The sequence below is a fragment of the Chiloscyllium plagiosum genome, unplaced genomic scaffold (genome assembly GCF_037043375.1).
Source record: "Chiloscyllium plagiosum isolate Xiang-an unplaced genomic scaffold, Cpla_swu_hap1 HiC_scaffold_39, whole genome shotgun sequence".
Classification (NCBI taxonomy): Eukaryota; Metazoa; Chordata; class Chondrichthyes; order Orectolobiformes; family Hemiscylliidae; genus Chiloscyllium; species Chiloscyllium plagiosum.
Window position 1 is genome coordinate 43,802,554 of NW_028270177.1, and position 6,513 is coordinate 43,809,066.

Below are 6,513 nucleotides of genomic sequence, written 5' to 3' on the forward strand. Positions count from 1 at the left end.
TTTTGGATCCTAGTATCAATGTTGGGGAATTCCAGGATAATGTCTTTCCTGACAATGTATGCTACAGTGCCACCAATTCTGGTGGGTCTTCCTGCTGGTAGGACAGGATGTACCCAGGGATGGTGAATGTGCTTCAGGAAACAATGCCCATCAGGTCTGACTCTGTGTGCATGATGGTGTCAGACTGTTTCCTGGTCAGTCAAAATGAGGAATAAAGGTGACAATGGAGCAGGAAATAATGGCTTAAAAAGCTGAATGAAAGGCATTGTATCTGAATGTGTGTTGTATTCTCAAAAAAGACAGGAATTCAATGTATACTTTGAGGTAAATGGATATGATTTAATGGGATTACAGAGACATGGCTACAGGGTGACTGATATTGGGAACTGAATATCGAGAACATTGTACAGTTGAGTGCGTTACACAAAAAATGAAAAGGAAGGTGGGGAGATCTCAGACTAAGATATTACATTGTTATGATTGTAAAAGAAGAACGTACATCAAGTAATTAAGATATTGTTTAAATCTTATTGTTTGTGTGTGAAGTGCCAGTCAAGTCAAATCTGGGAAAGATTTCTACCTTGAGGCTGAGTGGATTTCACCAAACTTAATGGACACAAGGGCCTTGTGATGTGGATCTTCACGACTCTAACACATTCTATAACCGACATTCCCAGGGACATTCTACATCCAAAATTCTCTGGAACGTTCTATCACTGACATTATTTGTGAATGGTCAGACAGCAGTTAATTGAACAAAAGAAAATATCCCAAGGGAAGATATCCCATTCCAGGGAGAAGGACACACTGTTTTGAAGTCCCCTCGGGCAGCTAAAGGGGTGATGACATTTTCCCTGCATTTGCATTTCTCTACGTCAGAGCACTGAACACAATTTAGACCAAAAGACAGAAATTTCCAACCGACATTTGTTTTCAAGGAACTAGGAGAGAATCCTTCAGGATGGCAACATTTTCACCCTCCATATTAGGAACTGTAAAGAAATTACCTGTGTCTGCTCTCGAGTGATCGAACGTGTGGAAATGTTCTAGAAACCATCTGTCCTTATGTTTGTTTGGGGAGGGAGTCTTTCTTGTATTTTACGTCACTTCTTTTTCAAATAATTCAGAGCTTACCATTTGTTATCCCAGCTCCATTATTTCAATAAATTTCTGAATACAATGACACATTTGAAAATCTCACTCTGTTCTCAATCAAACTGGTTACTTTTCCTCCAGGCTGATGTATAATTTGTTTGTTTTCCTTCCTCACAGTTAACGTAGTGACGATCTTTATCTTCCTTTATAAAAATTGCAGATTGTCACCATGTGTCAGACATTACCTGGGGGCCATGGCATTTGCTGATCTGCAGGTCATTATCCTCGATCTGATATTGAGGCACATTCCCATTGTTTATCCGGAACAGTTTTATTTCCTGAAGTCCATCCCCGTGTGTAATATCTACGCGGTCCTGCTTTATGCAGCCACTGACTGTTCTGTCTGGTTCACCGTTACTTTCACCTTTGATCGGTTTGTGGCCATTTGTTGCCAGAAGCTGAAAAGTAAATATTGCAGTGAAAAAATGGCTGCTATCGTTTTGGGGACAGTGACTGTGCTGGACATTTTCTGGTATTTTATGCTCACATCTCAGTATTGGTTGGGGAACGACCCCTGGTTTTGTGAGGGAAAAAACAACACCCTATTCTTTAACACCTGGGTCACAATCGAGTTTCTCCATTACATTCTTACCCCGGGTCTCCCATTTCTTCTGATTCTGCTGCTCAATGTTTTCACTGTCAGACACATTTTAGTGACCAACAAAGTCTGCAGGAGTCTCTGGACTCACACTAATGGAGATGGTCAGTGTGACACAGAATTACAAAACCAAAAAAAATCGATCACTTTACTGTTTGTGATCTCGATCAATTTCATTCTGTTGTGGTCAACGTTAATGGTATATTCTATATGGTACAGAATGCATGCCTTGGTATATCGCTTTGTGAAACTGGATTGGTTTGCGCGGGAATTAGGTTTCATGCTGCAGCTCCTCAGTTGTTGTACAAACACTGTGATTTATGCTATGACCCAGACTAAGTTCAGACGGCAGCTGAAGAATGTGCAGAAATATCCCTTTACCCAAATTCATCAATAAATCGAATTCATTCATTAATCACTCCATCCATGATTTTCTCATTTCAATTCAATGTTTCCGCAATGAAGCAGCCTAATGCTTTGGTAGCAGAGTAAGGGTAGTACAGGTTATAGAGTCATAGAGATGTACAGCACGGAAACAGACCCTTTGGTCCAACTCTTTTATGCCAACAAGATATCCCAACCCAATCTAGTCCTGTCTGCCAGCACCCAGCCCATATCCCTGTAAACCCTTCCTATTCGTATACCCATCCAGATGCCCTTTAAATATTGCAACTGTACCAGCCTCCACTATTTCCTCTGACAGCCCATTCCACATAAGCACCACACTCTGCATGAAAACATTGTCCCTGAGGCCTCTTTTATATCATTCCCCTCTCACTCTAAACCAATGCTCTCTAGTTCTGGAGTCCCCCATCCCAGGGAAATGATCTTGTCTATTTACTCTATCCTTGCCCCTCATGATTGTATAAATCTCTATAAGGACACCCCTCAGCCTCCGATGCTACAGGGAAAACAGCCCGAGCCTATTCCCTGTCTCCCTCTCTTCATATCTCTCTGTCCCCGCTTTCTCTGCCTGCTCTCTCTCTCTCTATCTCTCTCTCTGGCTATACTCTGGTTGCTTGCTCTGTCTGTCTCCCGCTTTCTCTCTCTCTTCCTCTGTCCCCGACTCTTTCTCTGTCCCTCCCTGTTTAGAAAGCAGACTCACTCTGCTGGAATGGCATCAATTCACCGGTGAGTGCAGACTGACTCCATTGTGAGCTTATCACTCACTCCAGGGACAACAGACTGACCCCAATGTGAGTTTATCTCTCACCGCAGGGACAGCAGACTGACCCCATTGTGAGCTTATCATTCACCCCAGGCACAACAGACTGACCCCATTGTGAGCTTATCACTCACCCCAGGCACAACAGACTGACCCCATTGTGAGCTTATCACTCACCCCAGGCACAACAGACTGACCCCATTGTGAGCTTATCACTCACCCCAGGCACAACAGACTGACCCCATTGTGAGCTTATCACTCACTCCAGGCACAACAGACTGACCCCATTGTGAGCTTATCACTCACCCCAGAGACAGCAGACTGATCCCATTGTGAGCTTATCACTCACCCAAGGCACAACAGACTGATCCCATTGTGAGCTTATCACTCACCCCAGGGACAACAGACTGATCCCATTGTGAGCTTATCACTCACACAAGGCACAACAGACTGACCCCATTGTGAGCTTATCACTCATGCTAGGGATGTATGACTAATCGCAGGGAGAGCAGACTGACTGCACTATGTTTGTGTCACTAACCATGGAGCGAACAGACCAATCGTACAGTGTGCATCACTGAGCCCACTGTGTCTGAATTACAGACACTGAGCAGAGCAGACTGACACCACTGTGGGTGTACATTACTGACGCCGGGGAGAGCAGACTGATATCAGTGGGTGTATCACTGACTGTTGCGAGAGCAGACTGCCCACAAAATGTCTGTATCATTGAGCCTGGAGCGAGCAGACCGACCATACTCTGGGTGTATCACTGACTCTGGGAGAGTAGACTGACCCCACTCTGTGTGTATCACTGACTTTGGGAGAGCAGACTGACCATACTGTGTGTCTGTCACTGACACCGGGGAGAGCAGACTGACAGCACTGTGTATAGCACTGACTTTGGGGACAGCAGACTGACCCCATTGTGTATATATCACTGACTTTGGGAAGAGCAGACTGACCCCACTGTGTGTATATCACTGACACCGGGGAGAGCAGACTGACAGCACTGTGTGTATCACTGACTTTGGGGAGAGCAGACTGACCCCATTGTGTGTATATCACTGACTTTGGGGAGAGCAGACTGACCCTACTGTGTGTATCACTGACTTTGGGGAGAGCAGACTGACCCCACTGTGTGTATCACTGACACCGGGGAGAGCAGACTGACCCCACTGTGTGTATATTACTGACTTTGGGGAGAGCAGACTGACCCCACTGTGTGTATATCACTGACACCGGGGAGAGCAGACTGACCCCACTGTGTGATTTGATTGAAATGTAAAAGATTCTGAATGGCAGGGGCTTGATAGGGCAGATGCTGAAACATTACTTCTGAGGTTCTAGGAGTGCAAAATACAATGACAGAATCTCAGCATAATGGGTAGCTTATTTGGGACTGGGATAATGTGAAAGCACTTCCCTCAAAGAGTCTTGGAATATTTAGTATTTGCCATCCATGAGGATTGTCACTGAATACAGCAAAAGATTCACAGAGATGTGGAAGAGACTGGAGCAGGTTACAGTAATAGGGAGGTGTAGGTGCAGGAGGATGTTACAGATATAGGGAGGTTGCAATAGAACGTGGGGCTTACGTAGGTACAGACGAGTGTAAGGGCTGGATGGCATTTCAAAGATAGAGAATGCAGTTGGGGCTGGAAGATTTTAAAAAGATAGAAATGGGTAGAAGGGGTTGTAGAGGTTTATAGCGATAGGGAGAGTCGCAGGTTCTGGAGTTTATTCCAGAGATTTGAAGGGACGTACATGCTGGAGGTGATGTTGCTATTCGAGATTATGGAGCAAAGGAGAGATGTAGGGGCTGGAGGAGTTTACAGAGATAGTAAAGTGTGTCAAGGCTGAAAGGTTGGGTTGGCATTTGGTGCCGGTGGAGTTACAGAGAGAGAAGGGTTGCAGATGCTGCAGGAGGTCCCTGCGACAATGGTGGGATATATGGGGTGGTGATGACCGAGATAGGGAGGGGGATATAGTTGGTGGAGGGATTAACAGAGATAGGGGGGGGGGGATGTTGGTGCTGGACATTGACACAAAGATTGGTGTGGAGGTGATTTCAGAGAAAGATAGAGGGGTGTACATGCTTGAGAAGGTAATGAGGAGAAGTAGGAGAATAGGCGTGAGAAATACATAGACAAAGCAGACTCGATGGGCCAAATGGCCTCTTATGGCACTGTATCTGATGATCTATGGCCTAAGGAACAGATTACAGAAACAAGGAGGGGTACAAGGAATGAAGCAGGCTACAGTGATAAGGAGGTGTGGAGGCACTGATAGAGAGGTGTACACTCAAGAGGCAGTTACAGACTAGGAAGGTTGTTGGTGGAGTCCTTTTTAATTCACTCAATGGACATGTGAATTTTGGCTGATTATCTTTTATTGCCTGCCTGTGGTTGCCTTTGAGGTAATGACGGTAGATAATGGCAGAGGGACTGGAAGAAGTAGCAATGTTCGGGAGGCGTGTCGGTACTACAGGAGGTCATGAAAATAGCAAGGGTTGTTGGGGCGAGAGAGATTGCAGAAATGGGCAGGTTTCTATATGCACGGGTAGCTTAGAAAGATATGGAGGGTGTGTATGGGATGGTTGAAGTTACAGAGATGGGAGTGATGTCATTATCTTGAAGAAGCTCTCCTACTACCTCTACAATCCTCGGATGCTGCCTGGCCTGCTGTGTTTTTCCAACACCACATTTTTCAACTCTGGTATTCCAGCATCTGCAGTCCTCACTTTCTCCTGGGAGTGATGTAGGGACAGGGCAGTTTACTCAGACAGGGATGAGTATTGGCTGGAGGTACAGTGTAGGCACTGGAGGAGATGTCAGAAATACGGTGATATATAGGAACTGGAGGATGTTACGGAGGTTACGGTGATAGGAGAGGTGTAGATGCCAGAGGGAATTATAGTGATGGGGGTGTGGATGCTAGAGGATATTGTCGAGCTCAGGAGACATGTAGGTGTTGGAGGAGGTTGCAGTTATTGTAGAGGTTTAGATACTGGTGCAGATGTCAGTGATAGGAGGGTTGTAGATATCGGAGGGGATTCCACTGTTAGAAGGAGTGTGGACTCAATAGGCCAAATGCTGAATTGGGATTTTATGTTCTATGTCATTATATCCTCCACTTTAGTATGACTACCAAGCCAGGGGAGAAATCCTTGTTCAATGAAGAATACAGGAGGGCAGGCCAAGAGCAGCACCTAAAAATGAGATGAAGTTACCAAACAGGATCACTACCTCATCAAGTAGTGGATGCAGCAAGTGACAAACAGATCTAAAGGAGCCCACAACTAAAGGATCAGGCTTAACTCTGTAATCCTTGTCACATCCAGCTGTGAACAGTGATGGTTAATTAAAGAACTCACTAGAGGAGGTAGCTCCACAAATATCACCTTCTTCAATGATAGATGAGTAGGAGAACAACAGGAGTAGCACAACAGTAGAAAAGATAAAGCGGAAACACTCACAATAGTGTTCAGACAGAAATGTTGCTGGGATGATCTCTTTCAGTCTTCTCCAAAGCTCTCAGGTATCACAGTCTTCAGCCAATTCGATTCATTTTGTGTGACATCAACAAACAGCTG